The following is a 12,470-nucleotide window of genomic DNA, read 5'->3' as shown; positions in this document are numbered from 1 at the left end:
CTCGTTCCGGTGCCTACTTGACTCACGGGTTCACACACTGCGACTCTGGGCAATAGCTTGCTTAATCTCCACTACGGCCCCACGCGGCGGGATGCCTGGCTTTCACCTTGTGGATACCCTGCTGGGGTTATCTCACAGGGGAATACCAGGACGGGTTCCCAAGGCAAGCGCCTTGATGCCTTCAGGTGATACGTGCGCTATATAAATCGCAATACATTTACATTTACAAGTAGCAATTGTCTGCTTTAATATCCCTATTTTGGAAACATTTTCTTCAATGTCTGTAAGGATTTTTGTAAGGATCATTTTACTATCTAAAAGTTGCTCTGTGGAAGATGGTGATCCGTATTTAAGAATGTTTAAACATTGGTCTATGGAGACAAATAGCTTCATGCAGTGAGCTTTAAATTGGCTCCAATCTGAATGGTGTTGCTTCTTGCATCATAACTCAATCTTATCTTAATATTAAAATTGAAGTGTTGGTGATTTGGACTCTGGTCACGTTTGCATACAATGGGCTATTGCCGTGGCACCGTAGATGAGCATAGTAAATATTTTCTATCATTTTGGTTAAGAAATAATACATTGGTTTTGCATGCAACAATTATAGCCTGTCATTTTTAAAAACACATTGTGTTGTTTTTATTGTCCTCTTTACTTCTACAACCCATTTCCACCTTGTAGCTGAACTATAATGTGCTCACAAACAAAGCTATTTTATTATATATATTATCTATGATTGTAACATCATTGGCTGTTCTCACTTAATCGTTCCGTCCCCTCTTATTCTTAATAACATACCCACCCACTCTGAGTGGATCTATGCACCTAATCTGCTAATATGTGTACTGTATTTGGTAGGTATTTTGTTACCTTAAATTATCTTGTGATTCGATTCATTGAATGGGATTTATCTGTAACTGTTGTAAGAATTTATGAAGCTATACCATAAACTTGATTAAAGTGGTTTTATTTCATGTTAGTTTGGTCTCTTTTAATTTGTTCACTTAAGTGTTCTCATCTTAAACAATGGAATCTGTTGTTCCATGGTCTGTCATAAAAAACATGCAGTTTGGCAAGCATTTTTAAAACCTACTATTCAAAGGTTAGGCAATATTTGTTGGTCTACGGATGGTTTCATATGAATAGTAACGACAGTTTGCATATTTGATCTCCTTATTTGTAGACATTTCAAACCAACGAGTTCCATTGTGCATTTATCTTTTTTACATTGGTGATTTCCATAGGTATTGTTATGTAAAATGTATTTAGAAATTGATTTTGTTGTTGTTTATTTAGGAGGCCGTCACACGTTTTATTCAGACCTTTTCTTCATTATCTTAGGGCTTCAGCAACTAACTTGTAACATCAGCTGCTTGAGGATTTAAGCTTTTTAAGTACAAAATAAACCAATCTCCACTGGTAAATATTTTTTCACAGGTATGTGTATTTTTATAAATTATTTACTGGTACATATGAACAAAATTTTAACAATGGGTTTATATAGATCTAGAATGCAAGAGAGCACGGATCAGTCTAAAACTCTGTAATACGTTTGAATCACTTTCCTAATTAATACATTGTCAAATTATCTCAAACATTGCAAACTGTTGGTAACTTTTTTCTTTCAAAGGGAAATTAATAGCATTGATAAGGTTTGATGAATATTAGAAAGTGTTATCTGTGAAACGTTTCAATAGGGTTTTTGGACAATTGTAGCATTTTTATTTTTAAAAGGTACTAATCAGACAAGTAATAGCTATAATGTGATGGAAATAGATGAACGATTATTGGCTGAGTCACAGCCTCTGTTAAAAATGAATGCACTGGTGTGTGTTTCTTGGGTACATCTATCATTCCCCGACAGCACACTTGACCTGAAACACTATGCTGGGGAAAGATGCAATGCAATTAAAGGAATACATTTCTGGTCCTTGCTGATCTGTGGAGGACAATGTGCTCGTACACCAGAATAGCTAATGAGAACAAATTAAACGCTCTGAATCTGGACCCTGCTCACAGGTTGAGTATTCATTGAGATATCCCGGATAAAGGTAGCGCACTGCTTGACTGACTCTCTCAGCATGCAGGTTCATTTTTGAACCGTGGCCTGTAGGGTCAAATAACGCAGCCACACATTTTCAAAGAGAATTTTGCTCTTCACATATGTTTCACTCATTTTATGTGTAGGTCTGCATATATGCCTGCAGGTGCTAGGCACTGTATGTATTATTAAAGGAATTTATAGGGTGCTCAAATACCCGGAGGTGTCTTGGCGCCAACTTTTCTCGAACACAAGGAAACAACCCTTAATTATTAAACAGCCATGTTTTTAGCTCCTTTCTGAAGTATAGCAATGAGGGCAAGGCCCCGATGCGAGGAGAGGAAAGATTCCAAATCTTGGTCGTGCCTGTAATGAAGTTTCTTCCTCCCCAATTTGTCCTCTTGTATCTGGGGACCATGGTGTTTTTGGCCCCAGAGAATCGCAGATTCCTGCTGGGTTAGTACTATTTCAATGCCTGCCTCAAAAACTCAGGGCCAATGCCATGCAGTGCCACATGGCCTAAGCAGAGAGCCTTAAATGTGATGTGGTACCGGACTGTCTGCCATTGTAGATTGCCAAGGAGACTGATTGAAGTTCGGAAATGCCCAAAAGCAACCTAGCTGCCGCATTTTACAAGGTCTGTAATTTATTCTGGTATTGTTCTTGCATATTTAAATGCAGACCATTCCAGTAGTCGTTTTGTTAAGACTACAGCTGTCATTCGTTTTTTTGTTGTTGCATTTGATGGGATGTACGGATAAATGTATTTAATCATCCTCCGGTTGTAGAATGAGGATGAAACAACTGAATTGATCTGATTTTCGAAGTTCAGTTTGTCATCAATGACAGCACCTAAGTTTGCCTTTTTCTAGGGAGATGGAAGCGGTCCCAGTTCCTCGGCCACTGGAATGGGGACCAAACCAAGGTATGATTTTCAAATAAGATGACCTCTGTCTTTCCTGAATTTAACTTTAGACCGTGTTTGCTTATCCATTCACTGATTGCTCAAATGCAACCGTGAAACGTATGCCAATGATGTTTCCGGTTTTAAATGCGAACATCCCAATTTGTGTGTTGTTGATCAGAACCTTCTGGTCTACTATATCAAAGGCCACCGACAAATCAAGGAAAATAAAGATGCAGTTCCTCCCTTATCCATTGCTGACTTTATCTCGTTTGTGGCCTTGATTAAGGCAGTTTCGGTGCTTGTCCAGGTCTGAACCCAAACTGCGTTGGGTCCAGAAGATGGTTGCACCTGGAATAACATTATCTACAATAGCATGGAAATTCACTGATGTTCAGAGTATCCACCATTGATGAATCCTCGTGAGGTGCGAACTGCTTTCCTTTGTATTGCATCTCAACTTAATACAGTTTTGTTCTTAGTGATTCCTGTAGTCCAACAACAAATGACTTGCTTTAAAACCAAGCTGTACAAAAACTTGATTGCTCCTCTTGTCACTCTTTGGTCCACTGACACTGGAACCTTTAGTAATTACAGTGCGACCGACTAATATTATAGGAGTTAAAATGGGTAAACATTTGCACACTTTTGATGTATATGGCCGATGACCTGGTGCTGACCAATAACGCCATGCAATCAATTCTGGCCTTGATACAGGATTTAGGAGTATTGTGAGAAACTCAAGGTTCAATATGAACATAGCCGAATTCCAGATCTTAAATCTGTCTATGCAGTGGGACCAGGTGGCTCTGCTTAAAGCGAAATTTCCCTTCTATTGCCTGAAGGAAGAGTCACCCACTTAGGGTTACAGCTCACCCACTCTCGACCAAACAAACCGGCAAAGCACACCTCTCCTGAGCAATATCAGATAGGACAGACGGTCATAGCACACTGAGGTCTGTCCTGATGTTGAAGAGTTGCTATGGTTATGATGACCACCTTGCCTATAGTTCGTACCTCTTTGAAGCACTCCCACTGTTGGTACCTGTGCTGACTCCGAGGAGGATCCAGGGATGATTGTTGAATTTATCCCGGATGGGAAAAAACAAGATTATCCAAAGACATTATGCATGGATCCCTTAAATTAGGGTGACCCGACTTTGGCAATATTAAACTACACTACCAGGCAGCCCAACACCGGTACCTTATGGAAAGCTAACCCCCAAAAACCGAGAAAAACTATTCAATTAGTGTCACAATGGTGTCTGGCAACACAATAAGGAAAACGAATTGACTAGAAACCCAGGGCGCTTTATTCCTAGTCTGTAGTCGGGGCAACGCTTTGGGACCTGGTGGCCAGAAAACGGGTTAAAAATGTTTCCCTCTCCCTGCACACCAGTGCTGGACAAATCTGTATTTCACCCCAGCTCAAGAGATTGGGGTCATTTTCTGGTTGGAGGGGTCAGGTTTGCAAGGGAGTGGGAGACCAATTTGACAAAGCAGGCATAAGAGCCTTTGAGTGCATAAAAACATGTCTCTGGCTTACTGAAACAAAGTGAATTTACTACTACCAGGTTGGCCACTGGGTAATGAGTTAGTCTAGTGTTGACCTCATTAGAAAAATGGCTCACTGCGAGACGATATGACAAGCGCCTTCTGGCTGGCTTTTATAAACACCTTACACATTCACTTGGACCAGAGAGAGTCCAGTGACATAAGAGATGGGAGGCTAAGCTAGGGCAGTCAGTGTCCACCAAGGACTGGGAGGAGATATACCATAGAACATAAGACTTCAAGATTCAGAAGACTACAGTAAAATGTGATGTACTAGTATTGCATACCTGTGAAACTACTTTCTTGGAATGGACACAAGACAACACATGTTGAGGGGTTGGGGCTTGCTATTTCATCTGATCTGGCAATGTCCAAAGCTAAACGCATATTCGTCATGCTGTCTACCAATTATTATTTTTTTTTTGCTCTGCGTCTGGGAGAGCGGATAGTCTCAAAATCAAGTGACGTCCGCACATGCAGTGGCACCTTTATAGGTCCCGTACTACAGTTCCGGAGCAGATCAGTCTCATTGCGGAGCCACATGGCACCACCTTCAGACAGTTACTTATGCAAAGTTTCCGGATTCAGTCTGACACCTCGGGCATATTCAGATGGTGAGCAATCTGTGGCTAGATAGTCTCGATCAGAAAGAGTGTTACTAAACGTAAGTTGTCCATTAGACCATGAAAAATGTTGATTAACATTAATATCCCAGAAATGATCCCTTTGTTTTGGATACATTGTGTTTTTCTACCTGCAATATTTAACATTGATTGATGCAAGTTTTGCTACTGCTACTTATGTAAGAATACCTTTAACCTGATAGTGGAGCCTCACAAAGCACGCTTTTCAGCTGGCTCAGGCATCAACACCCATGCAGCTTTTGCAATTTGTAAATAAACTAATCACGTGAAGCAGTATTAGAGTAGGATTCTGTCATTGAAGATGCAAGAATGCTGGTGCTCATTATCCTGCTTGGATGCATAATGATTCAATGTGAAATGCTAATCTCTTTGCACACCTTGAAGTACTCGTGGGCAGAACAATATATGGAAAGCGCCTTTTATTTTCTTCTTCCACTATACTGATCTAAGAGCATTGAGGAATGTTCTGTAATTGGACATTGCTCATATTTGAAAATCAAACATTGTAGCAATGTGGGGCAGGGCTAGTTTCAGTAGTTTTTTTGCGATTAACATGTGTGCCTCACTTTTTATGAGACTTACCAAATGGGCATAGACTTGTAACTGTGTTATTGACAGTGGTGTGTATTTGCCTGTCACATTGATTGTGAAGGGGTGAACTAATATTTGCAGTGTAGATCTAACCTTGGTAGACTCTGAAGGGAATGTTTATGAAAGGAAATATGGGATTTTAAGATGCACAGCTTAATCTGCCATGCAGGCCTTTAAGTCTCTCTAGGCTTTGATGAGCAACCAGTCAAGCGACAAGAGGACATCAATGATGTCACAGATGTGATCACATATAACATTAAAGACCTCTCTAAAGTGTGATTTGGTATGTGCGTCTTAAGCAAGCACAAGAAATAATTAAGTCTATTCTATATACATCTAAGAAAAGCAAAATGGCTAATCATTCTGCACAGTGAATGCGTCTTGCGAAGGGTTATCACCTCAACTATCCCTGAAGAAGGTAGTGCATGATAAACATATAAAAAGCACAAATGGACGCAGTATACCCATGATCGAGAGATGGCTGACCGCACATAATGGTTGAGTACGTAATTCCTGGATGAAGAGGTTAGACCTCACAGAGTTTCAGAAGAGCACGTGTTGTATCATATGCACCATACAGATAAGTCCTCTATGAGCACAACATACTGAACTGGTCATACTGATTGTGTTTGAACTTAACCGGTATTGTGCACCAGTAATAGCCACAACATGCGTACTGTTCATTAAATAATAAGGCTAAAGGTAGTTTATATGGTTTAGTCAGCTCAATTTATCTTGTATGGTTTACCTGTTAAGCCATGAATATTGTTTCAGGGTAGTGGTAACCAAATTGTAAACTAATGAGAAATTGGCACAATGAGTATGTCGACTTGTAGATCGGGGGGAAAAAAAAATCTAAAAAAGCCTGCACCTAGAGACAAGAGAGAATGTACTACCCGTGGCTCAGTGTTACACTTGGTGTACAGGCCACTGGAAGAGGTTTGTGAAAGGTAATGTCTAACCTCTTCGCGCTATTCTGAAAGTTGGGTGTGTGTGAAGATCTAAAGGATATTTACCTTTAATGTAGACCATATTATCTTTAAGAACATAGTTTGCACACATTATGGTGTTAGTACGTAGTGTGAGAGAATAAAGGGGATTTAAACTCTGCCTTAAAAAAAACTGCTTCTCATGTATATATTAATACTGTCGTAGAACCAATCAAGTGCTTTCAACTGCAGTGCCGTCAATGTCATCAGTAATGTGTCTGGCCCCGTCATACATGTGTGAGGTCACGAGCAGTGCAAGGCGGCAATGAGGTATGATTTATAATGTGGCTTCTGATAAGGTATCAAAGATTGTGAGAAAACATTGGAGGACCCTAAACAGCGGGGGCCTAGATCTGGCGTTACCTATGTTCAGCCACCGAAAAGGGAGAAACCTGAAAGACCTGTTGGTACATACCAGGCCAAGAGAAAAGGTGGGACAAGTACGTCTTTTACATCCGTTGCCACTTGGTAACTATCCATACACTGACTGCAGCGTTTGCCACTTAACAAAGAAAGTGACATTCAACAATGGGGTCACTTGGGACATAAGGTCATACTCCAATTGTAATACAAAAGGCATGGTTTACATGTTCACATGTGCGTGCAATCTGCACTATATTGATATGACGACAAGAAAGGTCTGCACACGCATGATAGAACATCGCAGCAGCTTTAGATGCAAACATTCGAACACCAAAATGACCTCACATTTCTTAGAAAAGGGACACACCACCACCAACTTCAACTGGGTGGTCCTTGAGACTCTACAGCCACAATATGACCTAGAAAAGAAACTACTGGAAAAAGAGCAACGCTGGGTCTTGAAGCTTAGGTCTCACGTCTTGGGTCTAAATGATGACATACCATGGGGGCAACCGGCATAGACAACCACTCAGACAGCAGGTTCCCTCAAATATGAAGTGAGAAAAGGATGCACAGACCCTTGTCTAGGTGTACTGGGAGACTGGCCCAATAAGAGGTGTTGTAACACTACTATATATTCACCCATCCCTTCAGATATGCATGAAGGGTAAAACAACAACTACTACCACTAGTGGCACCCAACTCAAGTATTTGAAAACACCATAGGGTCAGAATAACACTGTGTTAATACCCTAGTAATATACGACAAGAATAAAAAAAAAACGGGTCATAAATCGTTTTTTGAACCAAACAAAGGGGAGATACTCATAATATACCAACTGTTAACATGAGAATGAGTAATTTATCATTTTCAAAAACGAGACCCCTTTCATGTGAAAAAATAGTTTTTAATAGTGGAAGATCCTAGGGTACACACAAGATGGCGCCCGCTCCTATGGATAGTAGCTAGCACATATCAGGAATTAGGTCCGATTTTATACAATTGCCCAGAGACTTTTACTTTTTTGAGCCCATAGTGTGCGAATCCGAAAATACTTATTTCTTCAAAAACGAGGCCCCTATGAGTTAAATATTGTAAAAAAAAACTGTTCCAGAATCCCGGAATACACCCAAGATGGAGCCCGTTAAGCACGCGACCACCACATGTACACGCGCTAGTCTTTCTATTCTCACACCAGGAAGCAGGATACATGAGCAGGCACCGCCCTCGGTCCACTAACATTCGGACCGGAGAGGTTTGCCTAGGTGAGACCGATTGTGGTATCCCGGCAGCAAGTAAGTGTTTTTTGTAGCGTTTTTGGAGGCACCAACACTGGGATAATCTCCTAGTTCTTTTACCAGCCTTTGGAAACATTTATCAAGGGAGACAGCTAAGGCTAACAGACACCATTCTTCTATTTTTCCCAGATCTACCAGGATATTGTACCCCTACCAATTCCATGGGGCACAGTTAAGCCTCTTTTCATGTATGTAAAAATGTCTTTGTGTGAGCGTAGTCACAACAGTGTGGTTGTGTTGTGTGTGTTCACTGTGTGCTCACCAAGAGGTGCTTAACCACGTTTTCAAAAACGTCTTCACATCAATGGGCCACATGAAATACAGTCAATATTCTTAAAGGTCCATGCAATATGTGTGTCATGTGAAATTACAAGGGGAACTTGATACCCCTTAACTATCACTATTGTTTTCCTTTTATTTTACAGGACCACGTGATTAAGTTTGGTTGCGTAGGTACCAGATGCATGCCTCATTTATTTGCAGCATTAAATTAACTATTATTATTATTATTTCGTATTTAATAGCTTATTAGGCTTTGGATAAGGAGTGGCGAACACAGGGCTGGTCCCTGTGTAGCCCTGAGGAAGTGCTAGGGGGACGCACGAAACATGTTGGCAGACAGGAGTTGTTAGGTACACCTAAACCCATTACAATTTAGGTATCCTACCATTTCAACACCATTTTTAGCTTTACCACCTAGGAGCCAGAATAAAGTATTTGCAACTCACTAGGCAGGTAATTTTAACTAATCACATATACTCCCCTCCTTCACATCACATTCCTCGCACCACACATAGTCTTTTGTAAGTGCTCCTACGTAATTCTGCAAGTCGCAGCACGCCCCAGTCCGTAGAGTGCTGGGATGGCCCCTATGATGAAGCATGTCACCGTGGGGCAACCCTGGTGAGTGAGGGGACACCTAAAAAAAGGAATATTTTTCATTTTTTTCCCTTTTTTCTTTCTTGGAACTATTGACACTATTCCAACACCATTGTGTGCTTTGGGAATAGAGTCATAGACTACGGCTGGGTTCTTGATCTCTGTCCCCAGAGATCTTGTGTGACGTATGATTTTTGTAGCCATCCGTGGCGGCTTCCTCCGCCAAGGCGGAGAACGTTGCCGCACTGCTCAAAAGGCAAAATAAAATTATTATACGGTAACGCTATTATTATTTTATTTTTTCTGTGTCAGTCCCTGGTGGGCGGTGCTGGCCAGAGCAGGGGGGGGAGTGGTTTGCGCTCTTAGTGCTCATGACTGTTTAGCCAGCCCTCTTGTGCCGGCCATACAGTTATGTGCACTTTGCATGTTCCCCACCAGGCTGCATTACACAGCTTGGAAAAGAACATGCACAGCCTCCCTCTCCCCGTCTGAGCGCCGAACAGGAAGAACAAAAAGGATTAAGGAGAGGCGGCTGCTGACCATTCCAGGGAAGGTCTCTTTTTTTTCATTCCCTGGACAAGCCCCGTCTGACAGTAGTCGCTACTGGTAGCCATCCATAAGTTTTTAGATTTTCTTTCATAACCTTGGCATCGCTTTAACTTTTTTTTTCTTCAGGGAAGTGCTGAAGTTTGTTATTTATATATTTTTTTGTTTTCTGTATTTATTACATGCACAAGTCCTCTCAGCAAAAGAAAGCATAACTTCCCCTTTAACCGCGGTGGCAATTCTGCCACGGTGGGGCCGCGGTGGCCAGCGGACGAACGGAGCACTACAGAAGTAGTGCGCGCGACGCCCGTTGGCCGACAGAAGCACGCAATGGATTAAGTTAAAAAAATATATATATTATTTCTCATGCCACAGAATGCTGTTACTTGTGGCGTTCAGCTGTGTGCAAAAGGGTTGGGCAGAGGGTTTCGGCTTCAGCTGTGCAAGGTTGAAGCACATGCGATCTGGGCACATTGAAGGAATTAGCTTTACTCTGCCTACCTTGCAACCAACATTGATCACTCGCTGTGCATGTCCTTCACTGATGCATACCGATTTTTGGATGCAAGGAGAGGTGTCCAACACTCGCTACATGTGCCTTTTGGCCATTGGTGGGTGCCAGGATGCAAACCGGACTTGTGGCTGCCCAACCCCCAGTTCGCACATCCGTTGGCCTTTTACAGTAAGGCAGTGGATGTATTAGTGGATGGCAAACCCCAGTTATTCATACTCGGTGGAATTGGCCTTGGAGCATGGTCTGTTGGGAAGGCGCTGACCCAAACATCTGTGCCCTTCCTCCTCTAGGCGCAGTCTGGATTAGCGCCAGACCTTGATTTTGTGAAAGATGTACAACCCGGTGTCCAGGATCCTTCACCCATTATGATTGTGCTTCAATAAATGTCACAAATAGGATAATATGTATACCATGATTTTTATAGAAAGTCCTGAAATTAGCGAGAATCAAGGAGTTTTTTTTTGTGGCAAAAATAGATATTTCTTATAAAAACGTATTCTTTGTGGTTTTATGTTTTTGAGGGTTTTTTCTTTTTTCTTTTTTTTTATTTTCCCTAGATTTGACATACACGTTACTGAACAACAGTACTTTAAATACTTTAAACCTAGGATTAAAGTATTTATATTTCGTCAATATTATTGGGGGAATTTCCTTTGATGTATTTTCCATCATTTGTGAGTCAATTCTCAGATTTTTCTATTCGTACCACACATTTGTTTCACCCTGCTGTATCATGCAAGGTGTGGAAGCAAACCGCATTCCCATACCTTATTTTCTGCATTGCTTTACAAACAAATTATGTCCTTGCCTCTTTTGGGGTTATTTTTTTGCTCTAGCTTTTCAGGGTCTTATACTCTTTAGTAAGTTAACGTATTGGTAACTCATTTTGTTGCTCAGCTGTTAAGTTTCTCTTCATTGTTGGGATTCCAAAGAAATACATACCTGTGTGTCGCCGACTCAGAATCCGAAATCATCTCATAAACGTGCGCAATCAGTTCTGTTCCCTTCGTTTAATGTCAACATTATTCCTTACATCTTTGCAGTCATGAAGAGTTACAACCTTCCTCCTATTTTCTGGACGAAAATACAAATTAGGCACTCCCATCCCTAAAGCAATCATGCCCTCTTGTGGCATCTTCACTTCATTTCATATCACTATTTCTCTTTATTTATCTTATGAAATGTGTGTTCCATTTTTTTCTTGATTAACGGGTCTATATACTCCTTATACCAGTGATATTCAAGATATCCTCCTTTTCTTTAGAGTGAGGTTATTTTTTCAGTATGGACTTTTCCTTTTTGTATGAAAAAAGATATACGCATGCAATAAGTCTTATTGTTCGATTATTCTTGAGCAAAAATATTCTGCCTTGGAATCACCTTAAAAATCAAACTCTAATCAAATACTCTCCATTTGAAGCAAACGAATCCAACACGCAGCTTCTTTCCCTTTCTTTCTGTCTGCACCTTTTTTGTATAACAGTCTGGCACTTTCCTGTTCTTCTATCTAGACTTCTGCTCCAGATAGACTTTTTTTTAATCCTTTAGGTGTTACATAGTCATTTCTTCATTTGATAGTGTGACTCTTCTGCCTTTATTGAAATGGATAAATTAGCCTATATAATGCAATCCTAATCTAATATTTTTCAACTCATCAGATGTCGCACAGCCTTTATTTATTTAATGTCCTTTAGTTATCTTTCTCCACGAAAAAAGCTAACTTCATATTGTTAAGACTTCGCGGACCAAAGTTTCAAAATGTTCTATGAAAATCTTTCCTCGACTGTTAATGTTTCTTTCTCTGACATTACTCTTTGATAATTCCAACCAGTGCTCCCTCTACTTATTTTCATCTGCCTGGCAATAGAGTGCTTGTGGGTATACTTTTCTTTTTTTTTTTTTTATGTGAGAGCCATTGAGAATAGTCACACGAGTCACAGAGCGTGAACTATCAGATTTGAGGGGTTGGTGGTGGTGGTAAAGCTGTAGGAGGAGTCCGAGGTAAGGGGCTTAGCTAAGATCTGTTCGAAAAATTTCCACAAAAGAGAAGTGCACTACTCGATCTACCAAAGATCCAGTTGTGGACTTTGGACCCGAGTTTGGGTAAAATTACATTACTGTAAAAGAGGGCGCCTCGGATGCT

At 40.8% G+C, this 12,470-nt stretch overlaps 1 protein-coding gene across 5 annotated transcripts in view; it reads left to right on the top strand.

The window, feature by feature from the left end:
- Window positions 1–1,325: 1,325 nt before the first annotated feature.
- CYRIB (CYFIP related Rac1 interactor B) overlaps window positions 1,326–12,470 on the top strand; it is a 259,856-nt gene continuing 248,711 nt past the window's right edge. For 3 of the 5 annotated variants that reach the window (XM_086949380.1, XM_086949382.1, XM_086949384.1), the window contains exon 1: window positions 1,326–1,440. The gene's annotated coding sequence lies outside the window, so the exon portion shown is untranslated. The remainder of the gene's footprint in view (window positions 1,441–12,470) is intronic. The other 2 variants (XM_086949381.1, XM_086949383.1) reach the window with 1 other exon arrangement.

Source organism: Lissotriton vulgaris, unplaced genomic scaffold, assembly GCF_964263255.1.
Source record: "Lissotriton vulgaris unplaced genomic scaffold, aLisVul1.2 SCAFFOLD_721, whole genome shotgun sequence".
In the NCBI taxonomy this organism is placed as follows: Eukaryota; Metazoa; Chordata; class Amphibia; order Caudata; family Salamandridae; genus Lissotriton; species Lissotriton vulgaris.
Note: the sequence above shows the minus strand (reverse complement) of the source record. Positions and strands in the feature narration are given on the sequence as shown.